The 14,734-nt window shown below is 33.6% G+C and overlaps 1 long non-coding RNA gene across 1 annotated transcript; it reads left to right on the top strand.

Annotated features, from left to right (window-relative positions):
* The first annotated feature begins 235 nt into the window (after window positions 1–235).
* LOC112698208 (uncharacterized) lies at window positions 236–3,727 on the top strand. The gene is made up of 4 exons (XR_003810981.2): window positions 236–716; window positions 2,366–2,452; window positions 2,565–2,704; window positions 3,434–3,727. It is a non-coding gene; the product is annotated as an uncharacterized lncRNA (long non-coding RNA).
* Window positions 3,728–14,734: the final 11,007 nt, after the last annotated feature.

The raw sequence follows: 14,734 nt of genomic DNA on the forward strand, positions 1-14,734 counted from the left end.
GGTGACCACTGGTTAAAAATTTGGCCACCCTTTTTTTGTCACGCTTAAAAAGCGTGGCCATATCTGGAAACCGGCACGCTTAAAAAGCGTGGCTAGTTTGTGTTTCAATGTTCTATGGGCACCCTACAAAAAAACGTACCAATAGAATTCCCTCCCCCAAAATTTAGTTTCCCACCCAATTTTTTTCCACACTTAGCTTTTTTTTTTTCGTTAGCTTACCCTGAAACAACATCACATTAGTTTATCCTCAATCAAAAGTGACCCAGTCACAAAAAAAAAACCCTAAAAGCTAAGTAACCCTCATCGTTCATTGCCTTCATCTTCATCGCACCCATGAAAGTCCATCGCCTTCATCACTTTCATCCTCATCTGTCTAAGCCAATGACCTTCACACCCATGCATTAGTTACCCGCACCGTCGTCATCCTCAATCAACATCTCCATGACTGAAAATCGTTCATCGCCTTCATCTTCATCGCACCCATGACCGTTCATCGCCTTCATCGCCTTCATCTTCATCTGTCTAAGCCAATGATCATTGCATCCATGCCGTTCGTCTAACCCTCGCACCTGACCATCGAACCCTATTGCTGTTTCTCAACCCTCGCCCATCAACGCAACCCTCGTTGGCCCTCTGTCTCTGTCTCACCATCAACGCAACCCTCGTTGGCCCTTCTACTCCTTCAACGTAGTGGTCTCTGTCTCTCACAAACCCTGGTAAATCTTTCTTCCCTCTGATTCTTTGTCTCTGTGTTCCTTTATTTTGGACCGCTGAGAATTTCAGGTTCATTACCTTCTTCACCATCAAAACTGTGGTAGCTGAATTGGGAATAATCTTTATATGTGACATCTTTCTTCATCAGATAAATCTTGTTACTAGTAATAGAAATTAATTAAATTAGAATTATATGTGTTTAATTAGGGAAATAAAGTAGACATATATAGTACTAGCACTAGTGTATATGTACCATGAAGTGTATTGTTTCCTTCATTAGCAATCAATTTGTAGTGTATTCCATTTAATGTAAACTGAGCTTCTCCAATTCTATTAGCAACCCTGCCAATGGTTTCTAAGAAAACAAAATAAGCATTACAAACCATTGGATAAAAGATTATCTTTGTTAATATTAAATTATGATGAAATGATAAAATGCTCTTGTAATGCAAGCTCCTATTAGTCTAGGGGGTACTATAAATTCTATATTAGGATAAAGTTGGTTAGAGTTAGTTTTATGAGTGATACTCATTATTATTAGTTAGGTTAAGTATTAGATATTAGGATCCAGCGCCTGTAAGATTTAAGAATCAGTCCAGCCAAGAATCATTTCCTTTTAGTGATCAACAAAAATTGAAGGAAGGTACCGACTTTCTTTCTTAGAGTTTGGTAGTCGGTTGGGTGCTTTCTATTTTAGCTTTACACTCTCACATATCATGTTTTTCATATTGTTCTATCATGGTGTGTGTGTGTGTGTGTGCGGGTGGGTGTGTGTGTGTGTGTGTGTGTGTAAACACCATTAAGATGTTCTTCTAACCACTGATTTTAAGTGGATATAGTTTATTACCTGATAGAATTAGTCGAACAAGAACTGCATTGCTATACCTGATTTTTCTTCTTCTTCCCTTTTTATTGTTTGTTTGCCACTCTTGCTCCAAATAAGTTTCCCTATTTGAGGCACTTCCACTTGCCAAGCTCTATCCTTTTTTTCCATGAAAAGATATTTTTAAGGCTTCTCCCACCCTGCTGAGTGATGTTCCATTGCAATTATATGAATCTAAAGAATGTGATGAATGGATCGCACCAGAAATCACAGGGTTTTGTATTGTGAATAATTGAATATGGGTTTATTAGATTCTGCATTGTGAATAATTGAATGTGTCTCCAATGAACTTCTTTTTGCAATATTTTAGGATACAGACAATTACTCGAGTGACTGTTTTTTAAATTAAGAGTGTGTTTGTTTTAGATTATTTTACCCATTAAATTTTTTTAACTGAATAAAGAAAATCAATTTTGTATATTTTTTCGTTTTTAAGTAATTAAAATATAAATAAATGTTTTCCGTTTCTTGATGATATTAAAATGGTAGCTTCTCGTAGAGACTTATTCTCAACTATTTTCAATTATAACGCAAAACTGAATGTTGGAACACGTGTTCTTATTTTCAGTCATTAAGTATTTCTTAGCTTTCTCTATTTGATGGAAAATAATATGCTTCTCTTTCAAGAATTTTTTTGTTTAAGAACATTTTCAGGCTTGTTTCTTATATATTGTTGTATTTATCTTGTTAAATAATAAGCAAGCTCAAATATACTATTTATGTTTGTAGTTTCAGAATATCTAATTGTTCTGAATTTCATATTTTTAGTTGCCCCTACTGCATAAAGATCTTTTTGCATCTGGATTACACAAGAGATCCAGCGTTCTTCTGCACGATCCTCTTGGAACTGGCAGAGTAAGTTGCTGAGTACCTATTAATGACAATATTCAACCTGCTTTTTACATTTTTCCCCTTACTGAAGTTTTCTGACTCCATTCTCTTTTTAATTATTTTTATTGCATTTCAGACATTATTAGCAAAAGTTGTTGCTACTGAATGTGTTAACTTGATATTGGGATAATAACAAGTTCAAATGGAAGCATGCTTGGTCAGATGTGAGCAGCAGTAATGTAACTAAAGTTCTTTTTACAATTTTGAAAAAAAAAAGTAAGTTAAATATGTTGATAGTTTTCTGGTGTTTGAAGTATTTTCTTTTTGAAGTTTTATTGTTTAGAAATGTTACTTAAGAAATTCTTTTGTTATATTGCTATGTGAGATTTGAAATTCTGCTACGTATGAAGTTGGATTTACTAATTCTGTTCTTTTGTTATTGTTGTGGCCTGTTATTTCTCTTATGCTGACTGATTTTTATTATTTAAACAAGAATGTGGCTGCTCATTTTTGTTGAAACCTTTTCACTAGTTAACTAATTTATTTTTTGGGTTACACTCACTATCTAATCATAAAGTCAAAATTAGTAATCAGAAAATAATAGAATACACCCATTTAATCTGATTTCAGTCTTGTTATCACAGATCACAGTCTTTTGTAGCTCAGATGTGTGCAGATTTTAAAACTTTTTTTGTTTGAGCTGATTATAATGATCATGATCATCGACACTGCTCCACATTAATGCTACCTTTTCATTTCCAATTTTTTAAACCCATTTAACTTGTTACGATCAAGGCTGTTGTCCAAACAGAACCTGCATATATCATTACACAAAACTAGTATTTACTTTTTTTTTCTACCTTTGTTTGCCATGTCATATACTAATCAATATATACAATAGTAAAATTGAAAACTGTGTTTGTTTGCTTGAACTGAATCTTGTGTTTGCTTGGTTGCTACTGAATCTTGTTAGTATTGATTTAAGTCTATTTATTTTTATTATAGGCTTTTAATAGTTGTGTTTTCGCTGCTGTTGCCGCGTCCACCTCTCTTGGTTTGCTTCTGCTGTGGTACTGCTGTTGCTACTAGGGTACGGATATAGTTTCTGCGGTGCTAGTTGACTACTATCTTTATTTTAGTTTCATTTTAAAAATTCCGACGCCTTTTGTAGAGGCAACTATGCGAATGTGATCGTGGTTATTTATGTCCTAACCTTGTATAACTTATTATACTTTTTATAACTTATTTGTTTTGTAATAGAACCTCTATCATTAAAGGTCATGTGATCGTGGTTCTCTATGTCCTAACCTCGTATAATTTGTTATTCATGTTATGTATACTACTTAATTTGTTATTCATGTTATGTATAATACTTTAAGTGCTTTCTCGAGGCAGTCACTTCAAGGCTTTATTTAAGAATAGCTAAAACTCAATTTTCTTTGATATTTTTTGTTAGTTATTTTTAAAGTATTTTGGAGGTTGGGAAAATATTGTCTCTTATAAGTTACATAGGAAGCTAGATTTGCAGTTAGTGAGACTAACGTTAATTAAGGTCTTTAGAATAGGAACTTAGCTATCTATTTAAAATACATAGGTTTTCGATGGGTGTCTCCAAGGATTGGATGGATACGCCCCGTCATTTGAAAAAATATCAACTTGGTGTAGAAAGGTTTTTACATTTTGCTTTTTCATCAGCGGGAATTCCTCAAGGGGAAGAAATTCAATGCCCATGTAAAAAGTGTTGTAATAGACTTTGGTTAAAGAGAGATGACGTGTATAACCATTTAATATGCCATGGATTTGTAGAAGGTTATAGACGGTGGTTTAATCAGGGATAATCACTTGTTGCTATGGATATTGACAGTGACACAGACGGTGAATATAACTGTAATGATAATATTGATGAGCTGTTATATAATAGATTCAGAGATACTACACAATTTGATGGACAAAATACAGGGCCCAATGAAAGTGCAAAGGAATTTTATAAATTGGTGGACGAGGCAAGCCAAGAACTATACTCCGGGTGTAAAGGATTCACAAGATTATCTTTTACTATTCGTCTTTACCTGTTAAAATGCTTGCATGGTTGGAGTAATGCGTCGTTCACTTCTCTCTTGAAATTATTAAAAGAAAGAATGCCACATTTGAATATCCCTACTTCATTTGATCAAACCAAGAATATGATAAAGAATCTGGGTATTGACTACCAAAAGATCAATGCATGTCCTAATGACTGCATGTTGTATCGAAATGGGCATGAGAATGACGTATCATGCCATGTCTGTGGATTATCCCGTTATGTTGAGCATCCTGTTGTGGAAGAGGATGATGTAACCTCATCAAGAAAGTCTCGTAAAGTTGCTGCAAAAACTCTAAGGCATTTCCCTTTGATTCCCAGACTTCAAAGACTTTTCATGTGCACAAGAGACAGTTGAAGCTATGTCTTGGCATCATAATGAGCGTGTTAAAGATGGCTCATTAAGGCATCCTGCTAATGGTGAATCATGGAAAGCATTTGACAGTCGACATGAAGATTTTGCGAAGGATCTTCGTAATGTGAGACTAGGCTTAGCAAGCGACGAGTTCAATCCGTTTCGAACTTTGAGCAGTACACATAGTACATGGCCTGTTGTTCTGATGGTGTACAATCTGCCTCCTTGGATGAGCATAAAGCCTAATTATTTTATGCTCTCTTTACTCATTCCTGGACCACAGTCACCACGAAATGACATTGATGTCTTTCTTCAACCACTTATTGAAGAATTAAAAGAACTGTGGGAGTCAGGTATAGAAACATATGAATCTTAAGAAAAAAATATTCAACATGAGAGCATGTCTTTTATGGACAATTAATGACTTACCTGCGTATGCTATGTTATCTGGCTGGAGTACAAAGGGAAAATTGGCTTGTTCGTGTTGTAATGATGAGACTTCTTCTATCTATTTGAAACATAGTCACAAGACTGTTTATATGGATCATTGAAGATTTTTACCAATGAATCACCCATGGAGGCATAATAAAAGATCTTTCAATGGAAAAACTAAACTTAGGTCTCAACCCTAGTTGTTAGGGAAAACAACCCATCACAATAGTGGAAGATGCATTTGAAGAGCAAACTGGGACTCCGAAGAAGAAAAAGAAGGTCCAACCAAACTCAATGTTTCAAGAATGTGAGGGTATTGGGAATAATTCAAAGGCTGCTGAAAAGAACCCCCAAAGTGGGAATGAGGCAATGTTTCAAGCTGAAAAGAACTCGAAAAATGGGAATAAAAAAATTGTTGAAGATGATACAATGGATCAAGATGATGGAAGTTCTAATGAGGAGGGAGAAGATACAAGTGGGCTGAGCATAGAATCAAACAAAAAAGGAATGAGTATTGACATGTATCTTAAGGTGCATGGGATTAATTTCGAAGACGAGGAAGATGAGGAAGATGAGGAAGATACTGCAAATATTGAGGGTAATGGAGGACAAGCTAGTAATGAAGGTAGTTTTTCTTATCTCCCTTATTGCCTAATTATAGCTTATATTACTTTTCAATTAGTCTGAGTTAAAATTCTGTTATTCTAATTGGACTTAGGTACTAAAAAGAAAACTCGTGGCAAGATCTTATGCAAAAAACTTCATGCCACTGATTTTAATGATCGACGGGAGGTGGAGTTTTTACAAGGGCAGCATATTGGTCCAACCAAGGAGGTCGTAGCTAACCTAGGTCAATTTTTGGGTTCAACAGTTAGAAATCTCCGTTTTGTGACTTTATGGACAGTTCATTTATTTATTTATTTGTTATGTTGTGTTTGCTAACATTTGGCGTTCTAATGTATGTGTTGCATAGCAAAAGTTTATTCTTCCAATAAGTTCAAAGTCGTGGGTCATGCGGGGATTTTGTCGTGCATGGAAAAAATACAAGGGTGAAATTAAAAAAGAACATTTCTTAAAGTACAACACAAAGAAAGAAATGATAAAGAACCGACCATTAGAGATTCCTGAATTTCAGTTTTGTAAGCTAATTCGGTATTGGAGTCTTCCCGCTATCAAGGTAATGCTATGTCTTTTATTTCTTCTAGCTATCCTTGATTTTTTGTGATTAGACTTGCTATTTCAAAAAAAGGTGATGTGATTTTCAAAGAGAAAGAAAATGTGTCCGTTAAGAATAATATCTCTTTTTCATGTTTATATTAAGGCTGTCTGTTAAGAATACTGAAAATAGGTCAAAGTAAACATATCCTCACCGAATGGGTTTCACAAACTTTGCAATAGTGCGCAAGCAACTGGTAACATAACTTATTTTTTTTGTGATTTCTCCTTTATATCCATGTTATATTGTCTAGTTAGTATGCTTCATATAAAATTTTCTCTTCATACTCTAGCATGACTTTAAAGAGAACAATGAAGAGCCATTAAGGGCTAAAGTTTTCACAGCAACACACACAAGTAAAAATGGAAAAGAAATTGATGCTAAAACACAAACAACAATTGTGAGTTGTTTTGTATTTGTATTTGGATTTGTACAATTTGAATGTTAGATAGATTTGTATTTATATTAAGTTAATGTGACTTTGTATCTTTTTTTTATTGTTGTTACTTTTGGTAGAATGAACTTCAAAGCCGCATAGAAGCAGGGGAAAATCATGAGGATGCATTTGTAGCAGTGCTAGGAAAGGACCAACCAGGTCGACTTCGTTGTTATGGGACTTCAATTACAAGAAGCTCTCTTAGAAAGGATGAGGAGATTCGCCAAGTGAAGGTTGAATACAATGATAAGGTGCATGCATTAGAAAAGAAGATAGACGATGTTTATGGTCTATTAAAGGTGATGTTGCATCAACTCAATCCTGGAATGAGTGAGGAAGAGGTAGCAGCCTTAGTGCAAGCAGCCCAAAATTCTCCTTTAGATGCCTCAAGTAGTAGACCAAAAAATACTCTCCACTCCTCCGAAGCAACTCACATTCCACCAACCGATGATGTAAGTAACTGTCCTAGCCTTTAATTATTGTAATTCCCTTGATTTAGATTATAGAATTTTGTTTTTCATGTTAAATTTATGTTGCTGGCTGAATTGAGAATTGAGAATTGTTGATTATTATTGATTGAGAATTTATGCTGGCTGAATTGAGAATTGAAAATTGTTGATTATTGTTGATTGAGAATTTATGTTGTTGGCTGAATTGAGAATTGTTTATTGCTGAATTGAGAATTAAGAACTGTCGATTATTGTTGATTGAGAATTTATGCTGGCTGAATTGAGAATTGAGAATTGTCGATTATTGTTGATTGAGAATTTATGTTGCTGGCTGAATTGAATTACTGTTGATTGAGAATTGAGAATTAAGATAGAGGGTGTGTGAAAGAAAGAGATTTGGCAATTTAATCTCATTTTCAGCGGAAGCCGTTGATCGCGGTTGGGAATAAAGCGCTCTGACATGCCCACGACCCTTTTTTTGTTTTGAATTTTGACCATATATTCTCCTTTGTCATTTTCTCTTTCTCAGTTTCTCCCCTTTCTTTCTTGTCATTTAAATTTAATTACTACTATCCTAAGGTAGTGTAGCATTAATCAGGGAAAAGGAATATGGATTTTAGTTACAGATGGGTTGCTTACCATTCAGCTAAACCAATTGCATGATGATGATGATGCACTTGTGAATTGTAGCATTCCTTTTAGTCTTGTTACCTGCGAGTCAACTTTACACTATCTCTTCTCTTCCGAATTGCTTTTTATTCCTTGCCTCTTCCATTTCTAGCTTAGTTAATTTTGACTCTACACACCAAATTTGCTAATGGATAATAATAAAAAATAAAATGTAACCAGAATTCTGAAAATTTTTTACATGTAAATATTTGTTCCTCTGCTCCAATAATTTGAAATTTGTGTGTGAACAGCTTCTTTTATGACCATGTATAGGAGACTATTTCTTTTGTGTTTGATATGTGTTTTTTATTCTAATTGCTAAATATGCAATGCTGTGGGACCTAATTAAAGTTGCTTTGCCATTTTCATGTTTAATCAATTTGGATTTGGAATTGGATTTATTGGACTTAATTGAAGTCGCTTTTATAACATGTACAAACCACAAGATTATTCAAAATTCTGCAGGGCTGTGATAAAAACAATGGAGCTCATAATGGATGATCACACTACTCATGAAATTTGATATTTTGTAACTAAGTATATAAAAGAAGTAGATATGTGACACTTGTTGGAATGGCAATTCTTATTTACTTGTTATGACTTTACTTTTTGGTACTTTGTTATCAAAACCTACTTTTATGGTGACAATTTTATATGTATGCCTTTTTTTTATGGGAAAGTTTATATTTGTTGGATTAGTTCAATATATATAATTTTATTTTGGTCTATAATTTTAAAATTATATATGAATTTTGCACGAAATATTAGGAAGATTAATAAAAAAAATTCTGACCAAACTTATGGGCACGCTTAAAAAGGGTGGCTATACCTTAATTTTGGGCTCAACAAGCACGCTTAAAAAGCGTGGCCATAATTTGGCAATCGGCATGCTTTAAAAGCGTACTCATATCCCCATCTACTGGCACGTTTTCTAAGCGTACCCATATCCTCATACGTTTATCCTATTGGCACGTTTAAAAAGTGTAGCCATATCTTCCCGTATCGGTACGCTTTTAAAGAGTACCCAAAGCATACATTCTGGACGTTTTAAAAGCGTGGTGATACATGCATTTTTTGGTACGCTTATAAAGCGTACCTATAGGTTAAGACCTATGGCCACGCTTTTAAGCGTGGCACGAAATGAAAGCGTGCCAATAAAAAAAGCATGCTGATAGATCCACAAAAGCGTGGTGATAGAGCAACCGACACGCTGGCAGATGTGACCCTTTCAAAAGCATGCCGATAGCTCAAAAAGCGTGGCAAAAAGCTATCGGCACGCTTTTTGTACTTTTTGGCATGCTTTTAAAGCGTGGCAAAAGGCTTATTTTCTTGTAGTGATTATTATATATATGTCATTTATGTGAATATTAATCTACTTAAAAGAAAATTTATATTTGGCTAAGTTATTTGTACACATTAATAATATTTGAGTAATAGAAAATAATGTTCATTATTTATGTGAACAATAATCGACCCAAAGAAAGTTTATTATTTCGCCAAATAATAAACATTATACACTTTAGTTTATTTTCTATTAATTATGCGGTCAATAATCAGCCCAAAGGAAGGTTTTTATTTGACCAATTAATAGAAAATATATGCGATAATAAATAAGTTACGAAGTTTAAGTTTCTATGTGCGCATTAAGTCGGTCCAAAGAAAAGCTTAATATGTGACAAGAATTTTGACAATATTTGATTACTGTAATGAGAGTATCACTTACAGTTAATTTTTTTTATCCAAAGTTTGAAAATTAATGTTGTTCTAGATATCTCAATTTGGATTTTTTTATCATTATTTAACTAATATTTACTGTGTAACAACTCTAATTTTTGCACTAACGCGAGTTTTTTTAAAATAATATTTTAAAACAATTAGTTTTATTTTGACGAGTCAACTTCGAACTCCAAAATAAAATAAATGATAATATAATTTATTATTATGTTATTTATTTATTTTAATTGATCTAATTATAATAGAACCTAGATAATAATATTAATATTATTATCAAATCTGACTTTTGTCAATATAGATAATTATCGGTATTTTTTTATGAATTTAGAGTTACTAAAGTTTTATCAAATATCTTTTAATTCTTAAGTTACTAATATTATTTATATTAATAATTCATATATATTTAACTTTATATATATATATATATATATATATATTATTCAACTTTATATATTATTTATTTAACTCATCATATGTCTTTTAATTAGCATCATTACTTAACAATATTCATATTATTCTTGGCCGAATGCATAAGGAAACCAAGGGAAATATATATATATATATATATATATATATATATATATATTTCTCTAATTCATTATTGCAATAACCGAACTTGTATTTTATCAAAACGGAGACAGAGTGGCCGAATTTCATGATGAAACTGAGTTCTTTCTATTTTCCTTTATCCGTAACTTTAATAAAAAATCTAATCCGATAAAAATATTCGTATCCTCCTCTTCTATGTGTTTGTGTTATTTTTGTTTGGTAGAAATTGACGGTGACATAGCTCCTCTTCTCCTTGAAATTTAGCCCTCTAATGTTCTTAGCAGAGGAATCGATTTCTAACGTTTTTTTCTTAAGTTTCTCGTTCAATAAACTTCTCCTAAGCTTTGAATATTTTAATTTCATACGGAGGTAAAATTTCGGTAAATTCTTACTGATTAAATTTGTGTTGAATAAGTGATTTGACGTTGAGATTGATTTTTGATTGAGTTAGATCGAGTTTATGTTGAACTTTTGCAATATATAAATGTATTTGTGAAGTTCATGGCTTGGCTGTGATGAAACCAGCAGGGATCAAACTATTTTAGAAATTTTTGGGTTGAAATATCGTTGAGGATAAAAAAATTGATAAGGTTTGATGGCCGAGAGATTAAATTAAAAGTTACGAAGAATCAGTAACCGAAAAACTCGAAAAAAGATTAAAATACAAGTATTATTTTGAAAGAAAAAGGTTAAGGGTTTCGGTTTTGATATAAGATAAAGATTAATAATTAAATTTTATTTTTAAAGGATAACATTGTATTTGTATATAAAAATCAAGGTAAAATTTGTAATTATATAAGTTTTCGGATATTTAGGGCGATAAATAAAGTTCAAGGACAAAATAGATATTTTATAAAAGTTCAGGATTATTTTTATAAATATAAAAATAAGTGAAGGTTCAAATATAATTTTATAAAATAGTAAGGTTAAAAATAGAATATTAAAAAAATTTTGATTTAGAAAGTGATTAATAAAAGTTTAAAAATAAGATTTTATAAACTAAATTTTAAAAGAAGAATATAAATATTATTTTAAATTATTTTTTAAAATTATTCATTTATATTAAATTAATTATTATTATAATTTTTTTCTTAAAGGCAATTTATCTTGTGGAATGATAAGAAAGAAAAGAAAAAGAATGAAAAGTAAAAGAAAGAAAGACAATTAAAGGAATCTCTGCTATAAGAGAGTAGAACACAGAAAAGAAAAGAATGTATTAACTAAAGGGATCTATGTCATAGGAAAACAAAGGGAAAAGATAAAGAAAAAGAAAAAGCTTTAAAAGACTGTCTGCCATAGGAGAGCAGATGCAACCTTGTTTGGGCATTAGTGCTAAATGTATAGTGGGGACGCCCGCACACTGAAACTGTTTTTTGGATGTAAGTATATTACAATACATTTAAAAGTCACACTGTATACGGTTTGGCCGTAAGACTTATATGCATACTGTATGCATCTGGAAAGCCATATCTGGGATCTGTGCCCAGGTAATGTCAGGAGCGGGTAGGCAACCGACACATGAGCTCATAGCCTGCGATAGGACTAGAAATGCATCATCCTTGTTGCGCATTTGCATTTTACTTGATACGGTAAAATTGTTTGTGATTGCCTTCTTGTGTTTATGCATTCCTTAATGTTATTCTAAATTGTGATGATTAGATATATCTTTGTGGAACTTGTATCTTTCGTTGTGAATTAATTGAACTGTGATAATCCTTACTTGACTAACTACCCCAACCATATTAAGAACCCCCCAGTTCTTTCCCCTTTCCTTCCTCCCCTTCAAATGGAGACCGGAGTTTTGTTTTATGAGACGGACCCTCCCTATATATATGAGGATATTGTACAGCATAGGGTTTACGTAGTAGCTGCAGAGATTAGGACCCGTATGTACATTCTCTGTTACCACCCCTTTCGTCATCCGGTTAACACTCCACACTTTAACCCCGATATGCCTTATGAGTTTCTGTTGCACTGGCTCCACCCAGATGCTCTGCTTCACCCGTTCCATGATGGGCTTGTACCTCATCAATATCCCGATCAACCTACGGATCAGGTGGACCCTGAGTTTGAGTCTATGGAGGAGCATATACCAGAGCCTATACCGGAGGAGAATATCCCTGTAGAGCATATCTCAACATCTTCATCTGAGCTGTCATCTGAGGAGCCGCTCACCGCCTCCATTAGAGGACTGACGAGTATTGGTCAGACCAGTAGTACGAGTGCCAGAGCCCTCTCTTGAGATTATTGAGATTTCAGATGATGAGGATGAGGATCCCGAGGAGTGTTCAGACGTGATTGTGATTTCCTCTGACGATAATAGTTGATGCCTGGGAGTTGAGGATGTTGCATTTTGGTAGTTCTTTTTGTGTGTTAACTTAGCTTTTGTGTTAGTCTCTCACTTTTGATTAGATTCGCTGAGAGAGTAGGGTGTATACAGTTGACTAGGCTAGTTTCGGGCGCTAGCTTAGGGGATTCCTATATAGACCAGGGCCCGAAATGTTGATTTTGTACATTGTAGCAAGATGTGAAGGGTTGTACACTAACTTATGATATATATGACAATACCTTTATATGTATATATGATCTATGATATAAGTTATATTTATATATAATGTTGGCCTTGTGTATGCTTTACTTAATTCCTTATTATGGCTTGTGTATGTTTAATTAGTTGCTCTCACAAACTTTTTTATAAAGAAAAAGTTTTTTCCAAAGATTCGATAGTACACTAATACGATTACAGGCTTAATAGTAAATAGTTAAAGTTTTGGGTAAGCAAGTTGGTGACACTCGATTTTCAGTATGATCATGACATACTGAGAATTGGGTCATTACATACTGCATTTTTTTGTTCTAATAAAGAAACTATAGCTTCAATTACCAATGTTTCTACACAAATTAGCAGTATTCCTATGCTGAATGGTTCAAACTTTAAGGTTTGGGAGGATATCATGGAGATTCTCCTCGGTTGTATGGATCTGGATATAGCTCTTCGAGAGGAAAAACCCACTTTCACTCTAGAAAATCTCAATAAGGTTAAAATAAAGAAGTGGGAGAGATCCAATCGAATGAGCATTATGATCATGAAACACTCAACTCCTGAGGGGTTTCAGGGCTCAATTACTGAGGATAAAGATATCGAACAGTTTCTGAAAGATGTTGAAAAATTCTTTGCTATAAATGAAAAGGCGGAGGCAATAAGCCTTTTGAGCAAACTTGTCTCCATGAGGTACAAAGGTAACGGAAACAGAAGGGAGTACATTATGGCAATGTCTCATCTTGCTTCAAAATTGAAAGCACTAAAGTTAGAGTTGTCTGAAGATTTTCTCGTGCATTTTATTTTGATCTCTCTTCCTACACACTTTGGGCAATTCAAAGTGAGTTATAACACATTGAAGGAGACTTGGTCCCTAAATGAGCTTATATCTCACTGTGGGCAAGAAGAAGAGAGGTTGCAGCAAGATAAGACTGAAAGTGCTCACATGGTTTCATCTTCTTAGTATAAAAGAAAGCGTGATACTATTGTGGATGCACCTTCTCAGCAGAAAAAGGCTAAGCAATAGGATCAAGCTTCAACCTGTTTTTCTGTAAGAAGGTGGGATACATGAAGAAGGATTGTACCAAATATCCCACTTAGCGTGTAAAGAAAGGTATGATTCTTACTTTCGTTTGTTTGTTCTGAGGCTAGTTTAAGTTATGCACCTGTTGATACTTGGTGGGTAGATTCTGCTGCTACTACTCATGTAAGTGTTACTATACATGGTTGCCTGTGGAGTCGACCGCCAGGTAATACTGAAAGATATATCTATGTGGCAGACGACAATATAGTTGCAATCGAAGCTATAGGAACCTTTAGATTATGTTCCACGAGTGGATTTTACTTGGATTTATTTGAGACGTTTCATGTACTGTCATTTAGGCGAAACTTAGTTTCTATTTCTCGTTTAGACAAATCTGGTTATTTTTGTTCATTCGAAAATAATAAAGTTAGTCTTTTTTATAATTTGAATAATATTTGCTTTGGTCGTTTGGTGGATAATCTATATAGGATTAATTTGAATTCCTATAATAATGAAATACTACAAACAGGTACAAAATGAAAGCTAAATGAAAATTCGGCATCATTATAGCACAAACGCCTAGGTCACATATCTAAACAGAGAATTCAGAGGCTCGTGTCGGATGGAATTCTTGGAACCCTAAATTTGGCAAACTTTGAAGTCTGCGTTGAGTGCATAAAGGGAAAAAGGACAAACAAAAGGAAATTAGGTGTCAAGAGAGCTAAAGATGTCTTAGAACTAATACAAAACGATATATGTGGCCCATTCCTACTGTCTCTTGGAATGGACAATGGTATATTATTACATTCATAGATGGTTACTC

This window comes from Arachis hypogaea, chromosome 6 (genome assembly GCF_003086295.3).
Source record: "Arachis hypogaea cultivar Tifrunner chromosome 6, arahy.Tifrunner.gnm2.J5K5, whole genome shotgun sequence".
NCBI classification, from domain to species: domain Eukaryota; kingdom Viridiplantae; phylum Streptophyta; class Magnoliopsida; order Fabales; family Fabaceae; genus Arachis; species Arachis hypogaea.